The sequence below is a fragment of the Malaclemys terrapin genome, chromosome 1 (genome assembly GCF_027887155.1).
Source record: "Malaclemys terrapin pileata isolate rMalTer1 chromosome 1, rMalTer1.hap1, whole genome shotgun sequence".
NCBI classification, from domain to species: Eukaryota; Metazoa; Chordata; order Testudines; family Emydidae; genus Malaclemys; species Malaclemys terrapin.
The window spans coordinates 250121612-250149150 of NC_071505.1; positions in this window are offsets into that span (position 1 = coordinate 250121612).

Here is a 27539-nt window from a genome sequence, read left to right on the forward strand (position 1 = left end):
CTTTGCTCGGGTGAAGATAACATCTCTTGTGGTAACCTAGTGTTTCACAATTGACAATCCATCTCTCCTGTCTGTGGGGGTTTATAGTCTCAGAAAACATTTTTTATAGTTAGAGCAAACAATTAAATATTACTTTATAACACAGGATACGGACATTAAAATTAAGATTAATACATGCAGCATCTTAAAAGAATATTTCATAAAGTCTAAACACATTTTATAACTCTAATATCTATTTCAACAATACTAACACACAGGCGAGCTAGACTGGTTTTCATTTATGCATTTGTCAGTATGCAGTGAGGCCAGGGGACTTGGCATGATTTACAGGTGTTACAATTATCACTTAATATCCTCAGTCATAAAATCGGAGGAAAACAAAAGAGATTCAGGATCACTGTCAAATGTTGCAGCCAAATTATTTGGTGTTCTGAATTCCAGTTGTGTTGGGTTCATATTTTCAAAGTGTGATTAAGTTCCTCTCTAATCTAGTAAGTTTGATACTTTTACTGCCCTTTTCAAAAGCCCCATTTGCTCCCCAGTCAGGTTTTCCTGAACTCAGTTCTATCCCATTTGTCTTATTAAGATCAGTGATATGAATGGTGTGCTGTTAGGCTGCTTTTTGGCTCTCATTTTGTAGAAACATGGTCACCTTTAATCTTCTTATGGTAGAAAATTCACCAGAATATGTAGAACTTGCCAAAGATGCAGAATTTTGGTAACAGTCAGGTAGATTGATGTCTAGTCTCATACTATACTGTGGAGAAATGGAAAACTTCAGTTTTTATGAAAGCATATGTGTAACTTTTCCCTCCATCTTATATGGTTACCCATCACGTATAAAGGTCTTAACTTCTTTCTCTTCTATGGGGGAGATGGGAGACTGGATGAGTGGAAATGTCAGACACTAATATTGAGAGGGCACATATTGATAATAGTCTATGAATATTCTAAGGAGACACCCACATCTGGCCAAGGTTAGCTGACTTGTGCTCATGGGGCTAGGGCTCTGGGGCTATACCATGGCAAGGTAGATGTTTGTGCTTGAGCCTGGGCTTTAAGACCTTCCACCATTTTGGGAGTCCCCAACCCTGGGCTCCAGCCCAAGCCCAAATGTCTACACTGCAATTTTATAGCCCCACAGCCTGAGCCCCAAGAGCCTGAGTCAACTGAGCTGGGCCATCTGCAGGTGTCTTATTGCAGTGCAAATTGTTGTACCCACCAAGCAAAGTATTAACAACTTCAGCAGAACTTTATTTACAGTGGAAGTCTCTTTTCCAAGCTGTAGCTGCACACTCTGTAACTCTCCCAGCCTCCTCAACTCCTCCCCCATCCTTCCTGTTTCCTGTCCTTTCAGACTCCCAACAGCCAGTGCTCCCAGTTCTAATAATCACGTGCAGCATCTAAGCACCACACAAATGTATCCCAAGGGGGCAAAACCATGCTTGAAAGGTTTGAATGACTGGAACCGTCAGGGTCTCTGTGTGGAAGATGGGTGACCCTTGGTAAGCTTGGCATGTATGTAGGCTATTTCATTGCTTTATGCTATGTCCTAAAATAAATATACTGTGCTATGGGAAAGCTGACTGGTTACTGGTAATCCTGCCATAGTTTCTGGAAGAAAGCACAACTGCAGACATTGGACTAAAGTCAGACCTGCTGGAATAAGTGCAGTGAATTGCAAGCAGATTGCAGTCTAAGTCCCACAACTGGATGAAGAGGAAGAGAGGTGATGGATAGAGGCCAGAAACTTGAGGGGGTGGAGGCCTCAAGGATGCCACGAAGGACTCAAAGGTGCAGTTACACTGGAGCTGTGACATAAATCCTTGGTCAACATCTTCTAAGATCACAAGACAAGATAAAAGTGGTGATCCTGTGGATTTTTATGTTCAGTTATCTACAGTTTCCCTCACAGTTATCAAAGCAAGAAGGTAGTCATTCCTAGGAGCAGCCACCAGACCCACAGAGAATCTTTGTGAAAGTTATCACTATACTAAAATTCCAAATAATGATGTCCCAGTCTAATTTTAAAGTCCCCAGGCACAACTCGTTCATGGCCTGTGTCTCCTGAAGTTATGTGGGGTACCTACATTTTGTTATATTTTTGATGGACATACCTACTCTGCCAAATATTAAAAATAAAACCAGTATCTAGGAGTTGTTAATCTCCCAGCCAGAAAAAAAAAGAGCCACAGTAAAACTAACTCTAAACACAATTCCATTCTTCTACTAAAAATCAGCACTTATCATGCCTCCCTTCACAAGAACTCACTAGGCAGACCTAGGTTCAAGTCCTTGCCCTGCCTAATTCAGAGCAAAGTCTTAAATGTTCGTCTCCTACATCCTAGGTGAGTGCCCTAACCAGTAGTCTATTCTGGGCTAGTGTACTCATTGCATTTCAAAAGTTCCCATTTTTGTTCTGCATCAGCTCAAAAATCTTTGAAATCTCAATTTTTTTGTGAAACAGAATTCTTCTTTTTCAACCAGCACTAACCAAAAACCTGCAAAGAGATGGGCTTTGCAGTATGCCTTGAAAGTCAACACATTCCAGGTTATTCAGGCCAAGTGAGGAAGACCTTTCCAAAGTTTAACACCCCTCCCCACAAACTATGGTGAACACCTTGTTGGAAGTAGGGATAACATTTGTGCCACACATATGGTCTATATGTGCTGTGGTTCAGAGTAAGCAGTACCTTTTTGACCTCTCTCCACTCTCTCTCTGGACACCCCCCTCAAGCATTAGACGTGATGGAAGTCCATGACTCACCTGTGTTTAGACTGAGTCTCTTGGTTACACTACTCCTGATCATGAATCGTGTTTCCTCAGTAGCATACAAAATATAAATATCTCCCATGTTCTTCACAATATTGACTGTTCACTATGTGGAATGTGAGAAGAAGGAATACAGGAGCCACACGAATCCTTCCTGTGCATACTGCTGAGCCACTTTCAGTCTCTCTCATCCTCTCAGGTGCTCATGATGAATTCTTATACGTTTGGAATATGCATGACACCCCACAGGGTCAATACTATCATATAATCATTCCCGTCTGGGAACTAATGAGCTATGTTGAAAATCTAGCCATCCCAGGAGATCAGTTGAAGCTGTAGCACAGAATGGAATTCATCCTACAAGGTGAGCCTGGGGCTATTGTAAGGCACCAAGATTGTATATTATGTTTTATATCATGTCTTACAGCTTTGGTTGTGGCCCCTGTGCTGCATTGTAAATGACTTCATATTAACAGGTTGTTTTAATACCGTGTACTATGGCTCTTGGATGCCAAAAATTATTCATATTCAGTCAACAAGGACAGAAATTTCTGTCAAACTGATATTTTCTATTGGCTCTAATGGCTTTTATATCCTGTCAGTATTTGTCATAACTCTTGGTTATTTTTCATTTAGTGCACTGTAACCCAAGTGAGGCTTACAACGGGCTACAAACAATGTTAATGAAAAGTTATTTTCTCTTACTGGCTATTGTAAAAGCTATTCACAAATTACATATCCAACTGCTGTTTCAAAAATCTGTGTGGGCTAGTACTCTGCATTGTGTTCAGTTCTCTAGACAGATGTTTAGTTCCTGTGCAGTCTCATTATGAAGTTAATTAGTGCTTTTCTCCATTGCAGCCTAAAAGAAGTCAATGAAAATTACCAATGGCTGGAAGAGAGACACAAAGGTAATTCAGTCACTTAAAAATAAAGATCCTGCAAGATGTTTAAAGGTCCAGACGATGTGACTTCAGGCTGCCAGTTACTGAATGTTTTAAACTGAAAGCAGTTCCTGGAATATGATGTTCCTATGCACCCAGTTCTGTGACTTTTGAGCAAAGGTATATCATAAAACATCAATTTTTAGGGCTGTAAGTGTACATTCGGTACTTTTGTATACTCCTGGCAAGAAAATGTGATTGTCTTTTTGCAGGTATTATGGTGGTGCCCTAGAACTACATAGTCAAGAAACTTGCACTTAACACAGGAGTAAATCTCTCATTTTTATACTCTAAAGATTAAATCTAGTCTCCAAATTTAATATTCTCACTGTTCACTGACCCATGTAATTTTCCATTTATATATTTAGTTGTCTAGCAAAATAATTTTTTTCAAAATGAGCTCTTTTGAAATTCCCTCCAAAAATATAAGGCAGGGCAGGGATACGGCTTCTTTAGCTTAAATAACCACAGAAACAAAGTCCAGATGTCTCACACACATTTATTCTGTAATGTCTGACATAGGCCACCGTTTTAATTATAAATGCCAACACAAGCAGTTATTTCCATTATTTGTTCAGAATTTAATTTATCACTGCAAGGAAAAGCCAATAGTCAAGTTCAGCCTCTCCCCACCCAGCTGCCATTCCCCAATTCACCTTGAATTGTTCCTTGAAATTTGTTAACTACTTATGTTAAACAATCTGTTCCATCTTATATTTAGCTGTGAGTCTCTGAATAAGCTCTCTCAGACCTGAAGAAGAGCTCTGTGTAGGTCATGGTTCGGCAACCTTTGGCACGCAGCCCGCCAGTGTAAGCACCCTGGCGGGCCAGACTAGTTTGTTTACTTGCCGCTTCCACAGGTTCGGCCGATTGCGGCTCCCACTCCCACCGCTCCAGGCCAATGGGGGTGGCAGAAATGGGCGGCCAGCTCATCCCTCGGCCCGCACCACTTCCTGCAGCCCCCATTTTCCTGGGACAGCGAACCACTGCCAGTGGGAGCCGCGATCGGCTGAACCTGCAGGCACGGCAGGCAAACAAACTGGCCCAGCCCACCAGGGTGCTTACCCTGGCAGGCCACATGCCAAAGGTTGCCGATCCCTGGTGTAGCTCAAAAGCTTGTCTCTCTCACCAACAGAAGTTGGTCCAATAAAAGATATTACCTCACCCACCTTGTATCTCTAAATCACCTTTGTCAGGTGGCTATTTGGGCATAAGCTTTCGTGGGCTAAAACCCACTTCATCAGATGCATGGAGTGGAAAATACAGAGGCAGGTATAAATACACAACACATGAAATGATGGGAGTTACCTTACCAAGGGGGGAGGGGGTAAGTGCTAATGAGCCACTTCAATTAAGGTGGAAGTGGGCTATTCTCAACAGTTGACAAGAAAGGGTGAATTCCAAGGGAGGAAAAAATCACTTTTGTAGTGCTAATGAGGCTAATGTAATCAAAGTGGCCCATTTCAACCAGTTGACAAGAAGGTGTGAGTATCAGCAGAGGGAAATTCATTTTTGTAGTAACCCATCCACTCCTACTCTTTATTCAGGCCTAATTTGATGGTGTCCAGTTTGAAAATTAACCCCAGTTCTGCAGTTTCTCGTTGGAGTCTGTTTTTGAAGTTTTTTGTTGTTGTTGAAGAATTGCCACTTTTAAGTCTGTTATTGGATGTCCAGGGAGATTGAAGTGTTCTACTGATTTTTGAAGGTTATAATTCTTGATATCTGATTTGTGTCCATTTATTCTTTTGCGTAGAGACTGTCCGGTTTGGCCAATGTACATGGCAAGGAGGCATTTCTGGCACATGTTAGCATATATCACATTGGTAGATGTCAAGGTTCCTTTCCCACTCTAAATTCTAGGGTACAGATGTGGGGACCCGCATGAGAACCTCTAAGATTAACTACCAGCTTAGATCTGGTTTTGCTGCCACCACCCAAATTTTTTATGAGTCATTTGGGAAACTCTGTCTACCTCCCCGCAGAATATCTCCCTCCCAAGTACTATAACCCTTCCCTGGGTAGCCTTGAGAGACTTTTTCACCAACTTCCTGGTGAACACCAATCCAAACCCTTGGATCTTAAAACAAGGAGAAATTAACCATTCCCCCTCCTTTCCCCCCACCAATTCCCCCTCATCTGGTGAGTCCAGATCCAACCCCCTTGGATCTTAAAACAAGGAAAAATCAATCAGATTCTTTAAAAAAAAGGCTTTTAATTAAAGAAAGAAAGGTAAAAATCATCTCTGTAAAATCAGGATGGAAAATAACTTTACAGGGTAATCAGATTCAAAGAGCCCAGAGGAACCCCCTCTAGCCTTAGGTTCAAAGTTACAGCAAATAGAGGTAAACCCTCTAGCAAAAGGAACATTTACAAGTTGAGAAAACAAAGATAAAACTAACATGCCTTGCCTGGCTGTTACTTACAAGTTTGAAATATGAGAGACTTGATCAGAAAGATTTGGAGAGCATGGATTGATGTCCAGTCCCAAGAGTGAACAACCCCCAAAACAAAGAACACAAGCAAAAGCCTTCCCCCCACCAAGATTTGAAAGTATCTTGTCCCCTTATTGGTCCTTTGGGTCAGGTGTCAGCCAGGTTACCTGAGCTTCTTAACCCTTTACAGGTAAAAGGATTTTGGTGTCTCTGGCCAGGAGGGATTTTATAGTATTGTACACAGGAGGGCTGTTATCCTTCCCTTTATAGTTATGACACGCCCCCCAAATCACAGATAGTGTTGGACAGCCGGTTCCACACTGGCTGTGATTTTTATAGTTCTGACAGTAGATGTGCAGGTGAATGAGCCCCTGATGGTGTGGCTGATGTGGTTAGGTCCTATGATGGTGTCCCTTGACTAGATATGCGGACAGAGTTGGCAACGGGGCCTGTTGCAGGGATTGGTTCCTGGGTTAGTGTTTTTGTTGCGTGGTGTAGAGTTGCTGGTGAGTATTTGCTTCAGGTTGGGAGGGCTGTCTGTAAGCAAGGACTGGCCTGTCTCCCAAGATCTGTGAGAGTGAGGGGTCATCCTTCAGGATAGGTTGTAGGTCCTTGATGATGCACTGGAGAGGTTTTAGTTGGGGGCTGTAGGTGATGGCTAGTGGCATTCTGGGTGTGTGTGCGAGGGGTGCAGAAGTCAGGGCTGGGTGTGTGTGAGGTTGGTGCAGGAGTTAGGGAGGGCAGGGGGTTGGGTGTGTGTGAGGGAGTGAAGGAATCAGGGCATGGAGGGTGGGGGGGTGCAGGAGTCAGGCAGGGTGTTGGGGGTGTGGGCTTGAGTCGTGGGGCTTCCAGCCCCCAGCCCCGAGCGGCTCATGGCAGGGGGATGGCGGGGTATGTGTAGGGAGAGTGCGGGGGCCCTGCCTTTGCTCTGCCCTGCCCCGATGCCACCCCCTTCCCCAAGGCCCCGCCCCTGCCTCTTCTTCATCTCCTCCTCCAAGTGCGCCGCAGCCCCACTCCTCCCACTCCCTCCCAGAGAGCAGGCACGCAGCTATTTGGTGGCGGGGGAAGCGCAGGGGAGAGGTGGGAATGCGGCATGCTCAGGGGAAGAGGTGGGGGAGGGGGAAATTTGGCTGCTGGTGGATGCGGAGCCTGTAGCAGAAGCCGGCAGGACCAAGCTTCTGCCCCCGCATCTGCCCAGCACTGGGGCCCCCTGTCGTTGCGGGGTCCTGTGCCAGGGCACCCTGTGTTTTATTGTAAATCTACCTCTGTGTGCACAGGAAATGAGGCACCAGCACTGAAGTTCCCCGTCAAGTGCTCATGGCTTGGCACATGCTGGCCTGGTGGTTCTACTATCAACCCTTCCTGCACATCCCCATAAGTAATTCATAAGCACAAAGGCCTCCTTCTGTGACAAGGCCCCCCCTGCACAAGCAGCATTGTTTCCCTATGTTCCCTTTCTAAAACACTGCTCTTCTATGCCACAACCTTCATCTCCCGCCCCCTCAAAAAAAATTCTCCATAGTATCAGTGACCAACTACTTCTCTCTGGCTTGTTCTGGAGCAGATGACAGACCTGTACCACCCTCCCTTCTACTTAAGCCCTGTGCTCCCTGGCACTTACCTTTCAGTCCCACACCTCCTCCTCCTCCTTCCCAGACTAGCAGCTTCCTTCACCCTTACCATCCAGTCTGCACCTACGGTACATTCTTTCTTACCTATACCCAGCATCTCTCAGAATTTTCTCTCACACTTACCCTATATGCTTAGTATAAACTTTCTCCTTCCAACTCTGGCCCCTCCACCAAAATCTCTTTTCATTTGGTGGGGAGAGAAGTATGGCACACTGCTCTCTCAAGGGAGAGGGAGCGCCTGGAAAACATAGTTAAAGGTGGATACCTGCCCATATATTTATACTATATAACTGTAAAAGACCTTTTTATTTCCTATGGCTAAAACTAACTCAGTAGTAGTAGTCTATCTTAGATACTTATATGACCCCCATCAGTGTGGTATCCAAACACCTCATAATCTTTAACATATTTATCCTCACAACATCCATGAGATAGGAACTATTTGCCTATTTTACACATGGGGAGCTGAGGCACAGAGAGGCTAAGTGACTTGTCCACAGTCACACAGGAAATCTGTGGAAGAGAATTGAAACAGGTCCTAAGACACAGCCTAGTGTCCTAACTATTGGACCATCTTGTCTCTGTCCTATATCTGTCCTTATATTTTCCCTTCAAACTCTGACTCTGAGTATACTGTTTGATTGCCTTCTTCCTCTTTCATTTCAAGTATAGGTGTTTGGTCCCCCCACTCCACACACATGGATAATACCACAGAAAGCCAGACTAGTGATTCTTTGTTTTCAGTGAATTATAGTAATTGTATTCTGAAAGACACCACAATAAAGGTATATTTTGGGTTACAACAGCTAAAAAAAGGTTTAAGGAAATCTTCACTGGTGTATGTAAAACATTAATATAACAAAAAAAGATTTAGATGTAAATAGCTATACATGCACAGCAATGATAATGTTGTTTTCCATGAGGCAATAATCCAATTTTCCATATTGGGTTAAACTTCAGAGCTTATTGGAATGACAATACCTTCTCTTCGTTATTCCAGAGCCATTGCTAATCTTTAAGTGAACAATATATTATACAATACAAATACGAATAATTTGTTTTTTATTAGATTTCAAGATTTTTTTGTTCTTTTACAAGTATATATGTAGTGGAAATATTATATTTTGTGTAACGGAATGAAAGAATTACCAGTAGTGCAAAAGTAAAAGGGAAAATGAGAGGTAAATATTTTGATTTTTGAATGCTAATGAAAAATAGTAATTTGGATTCTTCATATTTCTGATTCTCCTATTATAGGCAGTATTGGTAGCATTGCATGTTATTAACGTTGCCAGTAACTTCCCATCATAAGACTCTTTTCTCATTTGCTTATAACTTTGCCAAACCTCAACTGTTTTGGACTGAAGTTTTCCCTACTGAAGTCTGCCTCAGGTTCAGTTTTGCGAGGGGAGGAGGAGATAAATGCCAAATTTCAGGTAAAAATGGCTCAGCCCTTTCTGAGAAAAAGTCTAGGGAAAATACACTGTTTAATTCATGTTTTTTACAAAAAATCTGGCAATCTTTATTTTGAGAAGCTCAAAACACCCCCTTGCTTCAGAAATTTAGTAGTTGTGTGGCCATTGTGTCAGGGATGTGCCTTTTGCTTTCCCCAAGAAAATTTGTTCAAATTTGTCCTATTTAAGCTTATGTAAAATCAGGTTTCCACATTCTCTTTAGAGACTTGCTAGAGCTCCGCAACTAAATTCCCCATAGACTCCACGCATACTGGGCACACCCCAGCCAGGGCTGAACAAGACTTTCCTTGCAATTACAGCTATGGGCTGGGAACTAGACATGAAAGGACAGAGGCACAGTTTCTTCTTTCTGTCCTCTCAATGTCCAGGCAGCATGGAGGAGGAAGCTGCTTTATTCAAATACAGAGGGGAAAAGAGACTATCCTGGAGACGTAGTCAATGGCAGCCTGGAACTGGACCCTAGTTGGGGGAGGGAAACTGGAACTGAGAATTGGGGAGGTTGAGGCTGAGACTGGGGATGGCTGGGTAGGGTGCCTAGGAATGGAGGCATGGAAGAGGAGTCTGAGACTGGTTGGGCAAGGAGCCTGGTACTGGAAGCTGGGGATAGAAGAGGTGGGGGAGTGGGACTGACATCAAATGGGGAATCAAGGGTGGATAATGGGACTAGAGAAGGAATTGTGGTGAGGGAGATACAGCAACTAACCTGTGGAGGGAGACTGGAATGAGGAGTCTGTTGGGATGGGAAATGTAGGTTTTGGGAGTGGGGGGGGCGGGCGTGATTGATCAAACAAGGGATCTGGAAGGCGAAACTGCAACTGGCTGGGCAAAGAGACTGGGTACAAAGACCTGGGGTGATGGGAGGGGGAAGTAGGAATGGCTGGGCAAAGAGACTGAGGCTACATATACACTACAGCTGGGATCAACACTCTGAGATCGATCCACTGGTGGTCGATTTAGCAGGACTACTGAAAACCTGTCGAGAAGAGTAAGGTAAGTCGACAGGAGAGTTTCTCCTGTCGACCCCCCATGGTGGAGACTTGACCTAAGGTACGTCAACTCCAGCTATGTTATTTATGTAGCTGGAATTGCGTAGCATAAGTCAACTTAGCGCAATAGTGTAGACCTAGCCTCAGACTGGGAATGTGGGAGACACTGGATGGGGATTCTGGCTGGGCAAGGAGAATGGAATGAGAAACCTGAAGAATGGAGATTGGGACTGTGGTAGGCAAGAACATTGGGAGTAGGACAAGGAGTCAAGGGTGGGGAAGAGGTGGAATATAATAATGCTATTTGGAAAGATGCTGGGTTCCTAATAAGCAGTTCAGTTCACTGCAGCACGTGTAAAAAACAAGAACACTTATTGGAAAGGATATTCAGTTCAACTAGTGAGCTAAATATCCATCTTTTCTGAATATCTGAATAATATTGTACAATACATTTAAATACACAATGGGAGATATCAGTCTATACTACTTACCTCACAATAGCAACTCGGTAAATTATAAATTGTATTAAAAGTGATCTGCATGCTTCAGGATCATTTTCAAAGAAATGAAATGCAGTGATGCATTTGTTTTTGGGCTAGGAACAATGTTTTTGCAGCACATAAGATAAATGAGAAATAAAACATCACACGTACTTCTGGGTTTGACCCTATCATAAACCTGAATTGCAGAGGCTACACTTCACATCACATTAAATTCATGAAGTGGTGAATGCTGTTGGGTTATATCCAGTGCCTGTCAAGATATGAACTCTCTGTAACCTTAACACGCATCAGATAATTCACAGTGTGATGGAAACTGAGGAGTGTTTGACATCATCACAAAGATTAGATGAGAAGTGGGCACTGATGAAAACATTCTCTTCTCTAACCCTTCTGCCAGTGTGTGTCACTGCACATGTTTAATCACAAAAAGAAGGTCAACTGAAGCTTCCCCTCCATTCATTTCCAAGGTATTTATAAAGACTAAACCTAAAGCCTCCTTGGATTTTCAATCCAACACTGCTCATATTTCATGCTTAATCAACATTACATAAAGTAGATGAAACTCCATTGGTGTTAATGGCTAGGTATCCATTTATGCCAGCAATGAATTTGACCCTACCCATGTAACAGTTTCCCCACATGCTTTAGTATTTTACACTGCTTCAATGTTTGTATTATCATAAAGAGATATGCAAAATAAGAGAAAATACAGTAATATCAAAATGAATCCGATGCTACAGCTCTTGGGGAAACCATTCAACACATAAATGGCTTTGAGCTTAAAACTCTATAAAGTGGCATTTAGCTATAAAGATTATTTTTCAGTGTTTTCAAAAGGCTTTACTGCACAAAAATACAGTAACCTTCAAGTACAAAATGATATATGAAAAACTGTTGATTTTTAGTGATAATACCTCATTCACAACAGATGGGGAAATCATGGGGGTAAAGTTAAAGAGCAGTGCATTAGGAATGCATCCTGTGCAGTAATGTTGGAGGAATAAGGAGAGCTTCTTTGCATTTTGCTTTTTTGGATAAATAACTTCTCCTCAGAACTCCCTAAACTCTCAGAAAGAGGAAACAGGTTTCAGGCACACAGGATGATAGTTAGGAACTGTGGTACAAGCTGTGGAAGGGGTGGGACTAAGGGGGAGTCCTAGGACCTCCTTGGTGGTTTCTGCTTTCATAGCAGGTTACATTCCCCTCTTCCTTCTCTCTCCCACTCCCAGTGATGGGTGTGGTATCAAATATTTAGACAGAATGGAATGTTACCTAGGTGGATAGCAGGTAGCTCAGAAAAATACATTTATAGTAACTTGTTTGAAGTAAATGTGGTGATGTTGGTGGTAGTGTTTAAATAAATTACCATGATTTGTAGTGCCAAGTTTTAACATTGCAATTAAGCTAATTGGTCATTGGGTTTAACATGCAGCCCTTGGTGGTGTTATAGGCCTGTGATTATACAGGAGATCATGATCTGATGGTCCCTTCTTGCCTTAAACTTTGATTTCAATTCAAACCATGCTGAAGTTCCTTGGCTCATTAATTATTGATTTTTAAGTAGAATATTCCATTCCACTTATTACTTCAGCAAAAACCAGGGACCAATATATTAAGGCTGGCTGCATCTTCCAAAATACCTAGGCTATAATCTGAACATGGGAAGGCAGTAAAACTTTAATGCAGAATATTATGTCCTTCAAGTTCTGAATAATTTTAGCCCTATTGACTTTTCCCTTGCAGAATGAGACCTGTTTCCCACTCACTCTGTGCTGTTAGTCTAAGACTAATTGGTCTAGCCTTGTCAGAAAGATATTTTTACTGGGAAAAGAGGAGCACAGGCAATCTATTAAGTTCTTTCCACATCTGGCACCTTTGTGACTGTATCCATCCTGTAGCTGTAATAAAAGTAATCAAGGAACCATTGCTTTGTACTATAAAATAAGTGTTAAAGGCCCTGAATCCAGCAAAGAACTTAAGAATGTTGCTTACTTTAAGCACAAGTCGCATCCCATTGACTTCAGTAGGATTATTCATGTGCTTAAACTTAAGCTTAAATGCTTTGATGGATCAGGACCTTAGATGTAGAGATGATGGGTATTACATATTTCCATGTATTAAAAAAAATCTGTTAAATATTAGATTTTTTGATAAATATCTTAAATTCCCTAATTCCATTAATATTACTGTGGAACGTCAGATCCAATGCTCAGAATCTGACAAGTTTTACCAATGTGGAATATACTGTACCTAGATCCCTTTTCTTTCCTTTTCACACAATTTTAGCTTATTTACAAAGTGGTGCTTTTTAGTTATTATTTTAAACTAGCTGCAGGGTATATATGGCTCTGCAGAGCAGTCCTCTCATGAGTTGTAAGCAGTTCTAACCTATAGAACCATAATGATATAATGTCAAGGGGGTTGAAAATGAGACTCAGAATGAGAGAAGATTTAATACCAAAAGAGGTTTGCTTCTAGTGAGCTAAAGGTTTCCTTTGTTCTGAACCTTAATATTGAGAAACAGAGAAGTTCTATTTCACATACTGCACAAATAGTTAGTGGCAGTAATTGAATAAGTAAAATATGGTTTCCCTAAATATTTTTAAGAATTATAAACTCCTTCGCTTCTCCCCCCGCCCTCCGCATCTCCCAAATCATAGCAGAAGATTATCAGGCTTGTACTGTTTAAACAGCATTGTGTTTACATCTGTATAACTTTAGAGCACTTCTTGCTAAATAGCTTGTGTGTCCTTTACAAAGCTGTTAAATATAAGACCACATCCATGAAAAAATGGTAGTGTTGGAGGTTGTTCTTTGTGACATATTTTGCTAGAGCATGTTATTTGGAATAATGATACAGAAGGTTGTGGTAGCAAAAATACTCAGTTTAGCTACATGATGCAGATATTAAATGTGATTAAGGCAGGATTGGCTGAGAGGAACTTGGCAAAAAAGGGGAGTTAAAATGGAGGGCAAGGAAGGTAAAGCAAATAAACAAGGGGATGAAAACAGAAGCAATTTCCATTACAAGGCACAAAGGAATAGATGGAAGCTGACTGTTAGAAGCACTTGGAAAGGTCAAGGGAGACCTATAATGATATCCAAGAAAAGAGAATATAGGCTCTTTAGCATCTTAATAAGGTCATAAGTGAGAATGAAGAAAAACTTAGTAAATTAAATGGTTCTTTTTTCCTGCATTGATCGAGAATTACAAAGCCAGCTCCATGCCACTTAGAAATACTCTCAGAACCAGTTGTGTGTGTACAGTCAGAAAAGGAAAAACAGTTTACTTTGTATTTCTCCGCCTATGGAGGGAGAGTTTATATAATCCATCCCCAAATATTGTATGACTCAAGTCATGTGACAAACTGTTTGTAGTATAATTTTTTTTAAATGCTTCTGAGCAGCATATTAGGAAATTCACATTGGGACACCTCCTTGGAGCCCAAAGACCACTTGCTAGGGAATAAATAAGGGAGGAACAAGAAAAGCTGAGCTCCAGGTTAGCATAAATACTGTCCTCCTGGTAATTGGGAGGCTAGGTTAGGAAGTCAATGGGGACCAGCACACATCCCTCAGCCCACGCTGCTTCCCGCAGCCCCCATTGGCCTGGAACGGTGAACCACAGCCATTGGGAGCTGCGATTGGTGGAATCTGTGGATGCTGCAGGTAAACAAACCGGCCCGGCCCGCCAGCGGATTTCCCTGACGGGCCATGTGCCAAAGCTTACCGATCACTGAGTTAGCATCTTCATCCACCCACAGCTTGCCATACTAAAATGGCATGCCTCTATTTGTTGGTCCAGGGTTTGCCCATTCTGGTAAATGTATGTTGTAAAGTCAAAGTGGCACCGTTTTGGGAAGCAAAGACTTGGGTACCAAAATATCCATCAGACATGTAAGTTAACATGCTAGATCATGTGAGCTACTTACCTGTATATTTGGTGGACACAAATCAAGGGATCAATGAGCTGCAGAACAAATTCCCTACTAGAAAAGAGGCTACTTTGGATCCCAGAATATTGTTTGTTTGCCTTATACATGTTCTAGAACATGATGATTATAACTTCATAAATGTTCTACTTCAGTTTGGCTACATATGCAGCAATTTGGATACTTATCCATATCTCCATCAACTTCAGTATTTGAACGATTTTGTGCTGGAAATAAGGCCAGAACAGGGTTTATTGCATTATTTTTGTACTTCCTGGTTTTTGTCAGGCCATAAATTCTGTCAGAACAACTTTTCTGATGGCATTTTGACACTCTTCTGTTTCTTGAGTCAGCCAGTATCCAGAACTGCGGAGATACACAGAGGAGTTCATTTGTTCCAAGATGGAACTCACACCTAGGTAGGAGCCATTTTGGAGGGGAGAAAGGCATTTAATGTTGCACAAGCACCCCAACAAACGCATTATGTTTTGGTTTTGCACCGAGGAGCATGAGGTCCCACTAACTAATCAAGGAATTCAACAGTTTAGGGATTTGGTGGGTTCAAGGAGGACAACTCCTGTCCTTTGCCCCAAAATTCAATCCATAGACACCCTCCAACAATCTCTGCGACGTCCTGTCTTGGGAGATCCACCATCTCTATGCCTGAAAGTTGGTCTTCAGAGGAAGACCAAATATTTTATACCCTTCTGGTATATATAATCCCTTATAGAGGCTGAGGAGTTCATTCCCTCTTCCTAAAGCTTTGGGAAGCAAAGCAGACATCTTGCCCTTTTGCTGGCAGCAGATGGTGATGTGATCCATTAGCCATTCATCTGGAACTTTTGTTTTAGCAACAATCTGGGATTCTCCAATAGTTGAACTCCAGAATACCCTGACATTCTGAAATCCCAGAATGTCTTGTATTCAAACAGCTCTGGACTTTCAGAGGTGAAAACTTGCAATGATGGCTGGAGCACAAATAACATGAAAGTACCAAGGCCCAGAACCAAAAAGAGACTGTGTTGCAATGCTGAACCTTTAGGTGCCTATTCAACCAGAGGAATCCACAAACCCTGTGTGAAGTGTCTAAGATCCATTTACAATTCATGGGGAGAGATAGGAACGTAAGAATGGGACCCACAAAAGCCAGCATGCTAGGGAAAGGGCTGTCTAAACTAGCGAATAGCAGTTGATTTGGAGACGTGTGTCATAAGATCCACCCCTCTCACAGAGCTAGGCACCTACATTTGGGCTGGAGGTGAGCCTGTCACTGCCTGGGATCCACAGCCAGAAACCTTTCCTTGTTTCATGAAAGTATAGCAGTAACACACTTAATGCTCTATGGGGGTAGAGGGAAAAGTAAGGTCAGGAGGCAGTAGCCTAAATAAACTTTAGCCAAGTAGTTAGGATACTCACACACAATGTGGGATGCACCAGTTCAATTCTCCTCTCAGGCTAATGAGGAGCAGGGATTTGAAGATGTTTTTTTTCCAGTGAGAGGCCTAACCACTGAGCTATCAAGCCATATCACCTAATGCCTATTTAATTATATGTATCACAGTGGACTAGCTTCAGCTGAACAGTCTGAGATCTTCACATCATAATAGCCCCTATTCTTGTGGTTAGGGTACTCATGTACCCTGAACACCACGTTCAAATCAAACGCTGAATTGAAACAGCATCTCCCACATCCTAGATAAGAACTCTAACAGCTGTTATAAGGAAGGCTACTTCCTCCTCCTGGGTGTTTTGTGTGGAGTTAGGTGTGTTCTGAGCACGCTTCCTACACTGGGATCTGCAGATAGGTGGGGGAAGACCTATCTACACTGGTTTGAGGATCATACTGGAGTTTAGGCATATGAGAGCCACCTGGGTACCTGCCTAAGGAAGCAGTGTGTATGCCTAAAAGCAGAAACCTAGGTGTTTAGGGGACTTTTACCATGAAAATTTAGATGCCTATAAATTTTAGGTACCTACAGGATTAGAAGTCTAACCAGGCTTTTGAGGATCTCAGTGGCTCCCACATTTTAAACTCAGCCATAAAGGGCCTTTTGTGAATTTGAAAATGGTAGAAAGTGATTCATTAGAAAGGCTACTGGTTCTCATAAACTCTTGCTGTCTTGATAAAAGGGGTTCTTATTCACTTACAAAGAGAACCTGCCATGGAAACAAGGAGAAGGCTATTTCATCCCCAAAGAAAGCATACACTGGAGGTGTGTGTGTGCCCGTGCATGCTTTGTTTGGTTGGTTTTTGCAGGGGAAAAAGGGGAAGGATAGTGGGCCATGGATTCAGGGAGAAACTAAACTTTTCTTCAACCTCTATGGTATGAAAGCAAAGCTTCCAGAACGGTTCTCTTTTTCTCAGATTAGTTCTCATCCTTATATTTAATGTTCTTTTGGGACTGAAATTAATTGAAGCACCCATGGTATATTCCACTTACAGCTGAACTGCAGTTCTGTAGTATCATAATAAACTGTTCTCTATGACTGAACTCCATCTATGCTTAGAGATGCCCTGACCACAAAAGGTATAACTGAGATTTCACAGATAAGAGGAAGTCAGATGGGGGGGATGGGGACCTTTATTGTGTCAACCTATTGAAGAACTATGGTACATAAAGAGTATTGGCCACTCAGTGAGTATTCCAAGGATTTGTGCATTGTTTCACAAATCAAAATACTATACTGTGGTAAATTTTTACTATATTGTTCATAAAGGACTGAACACTTTTCCAGTGAACTCATAATGATGTCTTTTTCTGGTTATATATCCATAAATCACAGTTGAGATTTTTAGAATACTGTGTTTGAAGGGTTATTTGGGATCACCCAAACCTTATGTGGTGTGTGACTTCATTCTTTGTGCTAATGCTGGCTTTTCAGGATTAATTTGTGATTTCATGACCACTGTGGCAACCATAGCAACTAGAGAGACTTCACTAGAAGAAAGAGCTAGCTGGGTTTGAATTGCTGACTTAGAATTGGAAGATTTTATACCTCATTATCAATCTCAATGAGATATTTAGTTCCCCTACTCCAGGAATTAGTTAATAGAGGCATTATTCCACCCTTTATGTTGATACCGTTAATCCAAATCCCCATATTTTTGGACTATTTTGAAAGGAATGTTAATCTATGTAGTACACATTCGTTTTAATAGAGATTAACTCACAATGGCAGAGGTGATTTTATTTGGTAATTTAAATAATTATTTTGTTTTGAAGTACTATGGAAAAGCAACTTAATGGAAGCAGTCTAGACCATATAGCTTATGCATTGCAGAAAAGATTGTACAAAAGCCATAGCTTCTGGGGAACAAAATGAATCTTATTGCTTGTAGTTTAGTCCTGAAAGCTGACTTTCCATCATTGAAAAAAATGAATATATAATAATGTGTTGATATATCTCCTGTACTGTTATTACCAAATGCGTGAAGCTATATCTGATAGTATACTCTCTTCACTTCACCTATTTTGCTTGTGCCACGTATCTAATATATTTAATTCTTTAAAGTTTTCACTCATCACCTATAGATAATATATTCTATGTCTGACATTTTATAATGTGTGTACACTTTGTAGAAGCTGATGGGAATCTTAGTAGAGTTTTGTTTTATTGAAAATGGCATTGGCTGATCGGACAAGGTGGTGTGTGTGTGTCAATTTCTGAGTAGGAATTCAGCTGGCATCTTTTCCACTTTCAAAAGAAAGGGGAACTTGTTGGGCCAAACTCTTCTTGATTGATGGCAGGTGTTTTCTCAACACTATAGCATGACTACAACTCCTATAATCTCTCCCACACCAGCACATTTGTGTTGCTCTTATGTTGCAAAGAGGCTGTAGAGCCATGCTACTAAGAAAACTCAGAAAAATAAAGTTAGTTAAATGCTAAAAGTGTCCTCATTTAGATGCACTGCTTCCATTGAACTGGGCTATTAGCTGTAAGTCCTTTGCACTTTTTGTAGCTATGGTAGACATTCATAAAGAAGAACCAATGTGATTACAATGTATTGGAGGCAGAGGGAGAGAATTTGAGGAGCCTGCTAAGGTAATGTGCAAACCCGGCAAATGATAGTTAAATCCTTTGGGTTCCCTGTGTTTTACTGTGTAAAAAGAATTTGAGAGCAGGGTGGGTCAAGGATCTGGTTAAGTCTGGTGCATATGTCACCATACTACACTGGATTCACTGGCTATTGTCCCCTGGTTAGAAGACACGCAGCAGCTGGAGTTGCAGCTACTGGACAACTCTATAGCTGCTGTAGTGGCTTGGGGAACGTTCTGTGAAAGGATTTGCCATGGTGCACAGCCTGGCTGTTCACATTTTTGTTTGGTTTCAGGGTATGTCCACATTTCACTAACAGACCTGTGGCTGGCCTAGGTCAGCTGACTCGGGTGCACAGGGCTCAGGTTGCAGGGCTATAAAATTTCAGTGGAACCTGGGACAAACTGTCTACACTGCAATTTTATAGCCCCAAAGCCTGAGCCCCATGCACCCGAGTCAGCTGAACTGAGCCAGCCCTGGGTGTTTTAGTGCAGTGCAGACATACCCTTAGATTGTATTGCTCACAGGAGAAATAGAAAGCTGAGCAAACCATTCCCAAAATATTTTCTGCTATAACATTTGTGCAATTAGCTGCCTCATCATCTCTTCACTCTCTAGCTCCTAATATAAAAATGCACCTGGGCAGATCCCTAGGAGAGCTCTTAGAAACTAGTGCACACTTTAACATATTCATTGCTTACACCCAAACTTATCTGCGTTTGCGGTTATCTGCTAATACTCTCTTTATTTTTGCAAAATGGTATGAAGCTTCCAGAGGCTGATTATGCTGAACAATTAAATTGGCTTTGAGCCTTACAGCTTTATTGACAGCAGTAGTCTTTGAGTTGCTGCCTATAGAGTGGTCTGCATTGGTTAAAGCTCAATGAATATTGCAGCTATAGATAGCTATGAACAAGCATTGAACAATCCTTCACTCAGCCATGACATGGGTTAATGATCTTACAAGGAGAATTCTCCAACAGTGAAAAAGTTTCCCCTTTGGAGGGTTGGGGCAAGACAAAATTCTTCTTGTTCCAAGTTGTGTTTTTTTCAGTTGTCTAGCCATCTGGTTTTCAAGAAAGCGTTGGGGGAAAGTATGGTGTAAGAAAACTGTGTTAAAATTGCAAGCTGTCACTTCGATGTTTAAGGGTTCCTGTTCCTGCTTGCAGAGCATGGAGTTCCATGGAGTTCCATACAGAAGTTCCATGTGGTCAGTCAGTGTGCAGCAAGCCATCTTGGAACAAGTTGTGTTGAGTTGTGGTTCTCTGCTTTAGAAACATAAGAACGGCCATACTGAATCAGACCAAAGGTCCGTTTAGCCCAGTATCCTGTCTTCTGACAGTGGCCAATGCCAGGTGCCCCAGAGGGAATGAACAGAACTGTTAATCATCAAGTGATAGATCCTCTGTCGCCCATCCTCAGCTTCTGCTAGAGGAAGAAGCCTGCTTTGTGTGTTTCTTTTTGGGTTCTTGAATATTACGATTCTGAATTCTAAAAAATAAAGTACTATTATGCTGCAACCTTCCAGTACGAAAACAAAGTTTGTGTTGAAATTTACAGCTTGTCTGATCATATTACCATTTGTCTAAAAAAATATGTAATTTGACAATTGATTTAAAAATATATAACTTTGCATATTAAGACACATCTTTTGACAAGTCAGTGAAAGAGAAAAATGAGAATTTAAATTCAGTTATCTGAATCTGAAGAACAATTTTACTGCTACAGAAAATTACCATTAAAAATCAGACAAAAGGTAATAAAAATAAAATGCAACATTATCAAAGCATTATGATTGCAAAAATATAATTGACATTAAAGTCAGACACAGTGCATCATAAAAACATCTATAAATGACAGCTTAATATAAGATTAGTATACAGATCACCAGTTATATATGGAAACTATTATTGTCTTACTTTAATAAATATAAATATATCTACTCATATTAATACATCTCTTTTCTTATAACCAGTTGTTCCTCCTTTTCCCTCACTCCCCTTTCTTTCCTATGCATAGTGTGAATTTCAACTACAGTGAAAAGAGCCTGCACAAAACTAGAGGTGGGTGGGAAATGTTTTTTCTGTTCATTGAAAATGTTCAAGATTTTGAATTTTTTTCCTGTCCCAAATTGGGATGAAAAGTCAAAATCACATGTTTGTGTTCCACAATGGAAAGAAAACTGTCCCTCTGGATATGGGGTATACTCAGTCTATATTGTTTGTAGTGAACTACAGTCTTTTTCCTATGTATTTTAAGACAGGGCTTGACAAATAATTGACATTTTCCACAAATATTTGCTTGATCAGAAAAATGAATCCAATAAACTGAGTTTATTCTTTTTTTTGTGTTCACTTTGAATACCCTGAACAATTTTACTTCCAGGAATGTTCACCAAAATAGTAACTAGAACATATTCTCAAGCTAGATAAATTCAGACTAGAGATAAGGTACAATTTTTTTTTAGCAGTGAGGGTAAGTAACTCCAATGGTTAATTAGTGAGGGATGTAGTGGAATGTCCACCACTAGAAGTCTTTAAATCCAGATTAGATATCTTCCTAAAATAAATGCTATTGCTCAATTAGAGGTTAGGGGCCTGATGCAGGAATTACTGGGTGAAGTTCTATAGCATGTCTTATGGAGGAGGTCAAGCTAGCTGATTTTAATTGCTCTTCTTGACTTTAAAATCAATATATATTCTTGGGAAGCAAAATTTTAAATTAATCAGATTCACATACACAACCTAATTCTAAGAGTTATGCTCCTTCAATAAGAGAACAACCACAACCATATAACCTGTGTGTCCAATCAAGACTAGCCAATATAGTTCATATTTCAAATACTGAATAAATGCAATGAGCTGCTAGTGAACATGCTACGAACCAAGTGTTATTGGTCATTTTTTCAGTGACTAATTTTAAATAACCAATGAAGCCATAAACTCCTTATGGACAACTTGCAAACAATAAAGGGGAGAGAAATTTGTCAAATGAATTGTTCATTCAGCTTTGTTTTATCCATTATGCAGTCACAGTGCAGTTTAAAAAAAATCAGAGAAACATTAATTATACATACTGTAATTCTACCCCACACTGGAATTCAGCTGTAAAGATTTTAAAATTATTACTGTTTGTCTTAAGCTTTAAGATGAAACCACAACCAATTGTTTCAAGTTCTCCACTGATTTGCTTTATGAATAAAAACCTGTTTAACAATTTTTAGTACTTCTATAGAGAGATAGAATTTGTCCTGGCTACGAATTGTACAATAATCACCAATATATCTGCAGGACAATCTTGCTCTATAAAATATTTTCCATCTGCCACTTGACACTATGTGAAAGTGATGCTCTCATTCATTGTTCTTTATGCTAGATGTTTCAATGTAAATTGATCCCTGGGGACAAAGCTCATGTCAGTAATTCTAAAATCTGGGCATAAGTTTTAAAAAGAAATTAAATTGAATTTTATTTTGAGTCATCAGAGTTGTGAAAAAATATAGTTTGCTATAAGAGAAATTGCAGAAAATTCTTTGCAGCTGACCACTTTAATACTGCAGAATATATTTCACACTTTAAAAAAATCTCATGGAAAAGTGACTCTCTTCTCAAATATTGCACGAGTTTTCATTTCAACAATTTGATTATGATCACAATTGTCTTGCTGATCCGAGTCACAGTTAACTGAAATCAATCATAGAAACATAGGACTGGAAGGGACCTCGAGAGGTCATCTAGTCCAATCCCCTGCACTCAGGGCAGATTAAATATTGTCTGGCTACACCAAAAGAAGGACAGGAATCATTTGATATGGGTTTAATCAGGCCACAACTGTATTACCTGGCAGATAAAAGTGTGCAGTGTAGGCAACTCCATGTTTATTCCATAATTACTTGAGGGGCTTCTCCCAGCTCCCCCACTTTTTCCATCCAGGTCCCCGCAGCCAATCTATTGCTGGGACTTTACCATCCACCCAACCTCATAGGTGGGTTAAGGTGAACTATAACAAAGGCGGGTTGGCTTCCTGCCATACCAATCATAGGAGTCCCCAACCCCTCCCCCCTTTAATTCCTTTAACAAACACCTGCTTTTAAATCCTTTTCCAAACCATTTATCCAATTACTGTATTCCTTCCCTATGGAGTACCTGCACTGGACATCCGCAATAAGGGAGCACCAGCAATTAGCTTGGCTGCCTCCTCCACAAACCCAGTTCGGTCCCCAGACATCTCGCAGTGCCCTTTTTTATATCAGTCAACAACATGTGAGTACCTAGATCTGGAAAGTGAACCCCATTCTCCCAAAATAACTCTGGTGCCCCATACACTATGCCAGAATGTGAAATTACCGCCCCTCCTATGGTCCCAAGGAATTTTGCCACCTTCCAGTTCAAATACCTCCTTGCCTTGTCCACCTTGTCGGGGGGATGGGACTCATGACTCCCCAACAGACCCTGCATTGAAGTATGTCTGACCATACAATTGTAATTCCTGGGAAAAGTTCAAGGATCAGCCTCAAGTCCCCCCTTGCTCTGCGCATTAATTGGACCCCTTTACACATTTCTAAATCGTTTTCCCCAAGATGCACTGCAATTATAGCTGGTGGCTGCTGACAGGCCCCTACAGCATACAGCAGTGGTATCAGCTGATCCCATTACATGCCCCTTTTTCCATGCCAACTCAATATTGCTTCACTGCTGAACCCCCACTGTGAATCCTCAGGCAACCTGGCCACATGCCTATGTGCCCAAAAGACAATATTTTGCCTGCAGATCCACACAACCATGGCTGGTCATCCAACAACTGGAATGAGATTAACACCAATGAATGCTGACTGCCCACCTGAGGTCTCACATGAATTCGGTATGCTTCTGAAGGCCAACGCTCGATTGCTTGAATTGTCTCCACTCCCATACCTAATTGTGCTGCTGCTGTTGCTACCCCAATTCTGAGTGATTGGGAATCAAACCTTGTTAAGCCCCCAACCTCATCAGTTCCCATCTCTACACTGTAACACCCCCACCCCAAGCTGTATCACCATATAGGCCCTCAAAGCCTGCACAGGGCAGACCTCAGGCTCTCCGTCCTCCCATAGGATAACAGATTCACTCTGACCTACTTGATCCATCTTTGACTTGCTCAAGAGAAATATCACTGAATGCTCATTCCATTGTACATCACACAATTCCAAAGTCCTTCCCATAGAGTCCATAGTGGACTAGCTTGCTGATCCTGAAAGCACAAAAAAATGCTATCAAGAATGCTGCCCTGAACAAGGCCACATCCTGTCCTCTACATCTATGACACATAGTGCCGAGGATCTGCACTGCACGAGATCACTGAGCATATAAATTGTGATGGGATTACATCATTAATCCTCCCTGGGGCCACTGGTATGCAACCACCCCACCAAAAACCTTCAAACTAAAAAAAAAAATGCTGCAAGGATCTGGATAACTATTTAGTCTACTGACGATTGTAATGGCAGAAAGGTGATTGAAGATTGTTGGGAATGCCAGTTGATGGGTTCCAGTGTACCGCAGCATCTGCTCCTTTTTAATGGGCTGTATTGTAGACCAACCTTCCTGATCCTGAAATTGCATGAAATCATTAAAACTCCTTTCATAGCTCTGCCATGTGCGTGGAGCAACTGATCTCTGCACCACACTGATGACCATCCTACGCCAAGGTTCCATAGCACTAGCGGCATCTGCCTGGATTCCCAGCTGCTCTTTGTGCCAGCTCCAGAAATCTTTGCATCTGAAAATGAGACAAGGCATCTGTTATGCCATTATCAATGCCAGAAAGGTGATGAAGAAATGTATATTTCCTGGAGCCTTCCTGGGGTCAAGCCTCATGGAAAAAAAACCACAAGAACCCAGCGAGAGAAAGAGAAAAGAGGCAGCTCTCTAAAGCAGCAACACCCAACTCATCCCACCTTACCTATAAGATGGTTCTTTCCAGTATAACTCTGCTCAGATGCATTGCTAGTGACCTTTAGCCTACAAGCAAGACCTGGAAATACTCCCCTATCCCTATTCTTAAAGCAAGAGCTTCCAATTTCAACACAGTTCTCAGTAAATGACATTCATAAAGTCAAAGGTTCATCCCCTCCGGCCTCAGTTCCTTGCCTTCTAATCCACCTAAATCCAACAAGCTCCAGCCTCTCCATTACTTAGATCTGATCCTGAGAGGTACTGATCAGAACTGGCACATAGGAATTGCCATACAAGATCTTGATATTAAAAGGGCTAAGATCGAATTTGAACAGCAAACATCAAAAGAGTGGAAAGAAAAAAATATTGCAATAAATTATTTAAGTAGATCAGTATCTGCAAGGGCTGTAAGAGAATCTGTAGGTTCACTGGATCACTAGGAATAAAGGGAGCAATTTAGGAGGATGGGGATGTTGCTGAAAAGCTAAATGATTTCATTGCTTCATCTTCATGACATAACATTAGGGAGCTATCTATCTTGCACCCATTTTTTTTCAAGTAAAAATGATGAGGTACTACCAGTGAAGTTTCCCTCCGAGGACTAGTAGTGTTTAACATACTAATTAATGATTTGTAAAGGAGAGTGAGCAATAACTCAGCAAAATTTTCAAATGACACAAAATTAGGTTAGTCAGGACAAGGGGAAACTGTGAGGAACTTCAAAAGGGACCTCTAACAAAGCTAAATGAGTGGGCAGATTAAATTTGAATGTTGACAAATGGAAGGTAATGTATTTTGTAGAAATAACTAGCTACTTGTACACCTTGTTGGGTTCTAAATTTAAAATGAAAGCACCAGGAAAAAGTCCTAGGCACCACTGTGGAAAGTTAAATGAAGAGCTGTGCTCAATATGTAGTTCCAATTAAAACCAAAACATAATGTTAGAACGTATCAGGAAGGGAATGGAGAATACTGAAAATATGCTATCATGTAACTGAATGATACAACCGCCTCATGTGCACTGTCCAGTTCTGGTCACCCTATGAGATGGAGCAGAAATGGAAAAGGTTCAAAGCTGAGCAACAAGAATTATTAGGGCCTGGAAAAACTTCTATACAAATAGTGAAAATATTGGAATTGTTCACCATAAAGAGGAGGAAAATAATAGGGAGCATAAGAAAGGTATACCAATTAGTTTATAATATAGAGAAGGTGGAATAGGCATCTCTGTTTACAAAGGGTCAGTCAATAAGACTGAAAGGCAGCAAATTTAAAAGGGATAGGAGGAAATACTTTTTCACATCATACACAATTAGCCTGTGGACTTATTGACATAAGATGTTATTGAGGCGAAGAGTTTAGCAGGCTTCCAAAAAAGGCTATAAATTTATGTGCATAAAAGCAGCATCCAGAGTTACTATAAGAATGACGTATTTAAACAAGTATTTTTGGAAGCTATAACACAGGGATATAAACCCCCATGTTGCAGGGCTCAGCCACCTTCTAAATTTGGAGGTCAGGAAAAAATGTTGAGTAGGTTATTCTATAATTACCTACTACATGGTTCTTGCACCTTACTCTGAAGCTTCCAATACTATCGACTGCCTGAGACAGGATACTGGTCTAACTGGATTATGGCTACGATCCAGTATGGCCATTCCTATGTTCCTGTCTGGACCCCTTTGGTTTCTCTTTACAGGTTTCTGCCTTTGATCCAACAGCTTTCCATCTCCCTACGCTTCCTCCATACAAACACCACAATTGTATCTACAGACATCACTACCCATCTACACTGACTCCAATATTTTTTAACACTACTCACTATCAAGAACTTGATTTACAAAATACCCTTTTCTCCTGGGAAATGTTTTTAAAAAATGTTTAAGTTAGTTTGAAATCCCTCTGAAACACATTCCTGCCACCCTACTATAAAATACATTGGCACTGTAATACTGTCTGAGCTAAATCTTAATAATTTTTTCACAGTCTCACACATTCTTTATAAAAATATTCTTGTCTCCAAAAAGGGATAGTATAGAAAATTTGGGTTGTACATTGCAGCAATTTTCTTCTTCTTTTTATTTTATTCCTTTAGATACTCAGACCTGCAAAAAAACTAAATATATAAGCAAGTCTCCTCCCACTCCCAATTTTGTACGATTTATTGAACTACTGAACATATTTTATATCTACTCTAGGTCATTGGGTACCAGTCTACTTTATCTCCATAAGTGTACTATTTCGGGTACATTTGTGGTGCTGGTACTTGGAATAAATTGCAATATTGATTCTCTGGAATTATGCATAAAGATTAAAATGAAAACAATCTAAGAAGAGGCCAGAAAAACAAAGATTAATGCTCTGTGAAGGTCTTTTGTACAGGAGTTAAGGTTTATGATTTGTAACATAAGAAAAGTGCATCTATAAGACATTAAAATGCAAAAGTCTAGATTTATGTAAACCAGAATATGAACTGTCAGGGAAGGAATTATAAATGGATCACTAGAATGAACAAGTAGGATATCCATTAGTGCATAATATATTGTCTAGCTAGCTATATCACTGATTAGTAAAGGTTGCTTGCAATATTTTCATGGACATAGTTTTGATACCTTGTTAAATTTATTTGCTAAAATACACTTTATTGTTCATTTTGAAATGTACCATTTCCTCCTTAAACATCAGCTAGTAGGAGCTTATTCCCTGACCTGACCTATGGTCTGTAACAAGAAATCTGACAGGGAACCTGAGTAATGTTTATCAGAAAGATTTCAACCATGACTGTACAAGTATGAGGCACAATAGGAGGACTTGTTCTGTTGTCACTTGTATCTTACATTTACATTTCACTTTTCATCATGGAAAAGTCCAAAGGGTTTATCAGGCTAC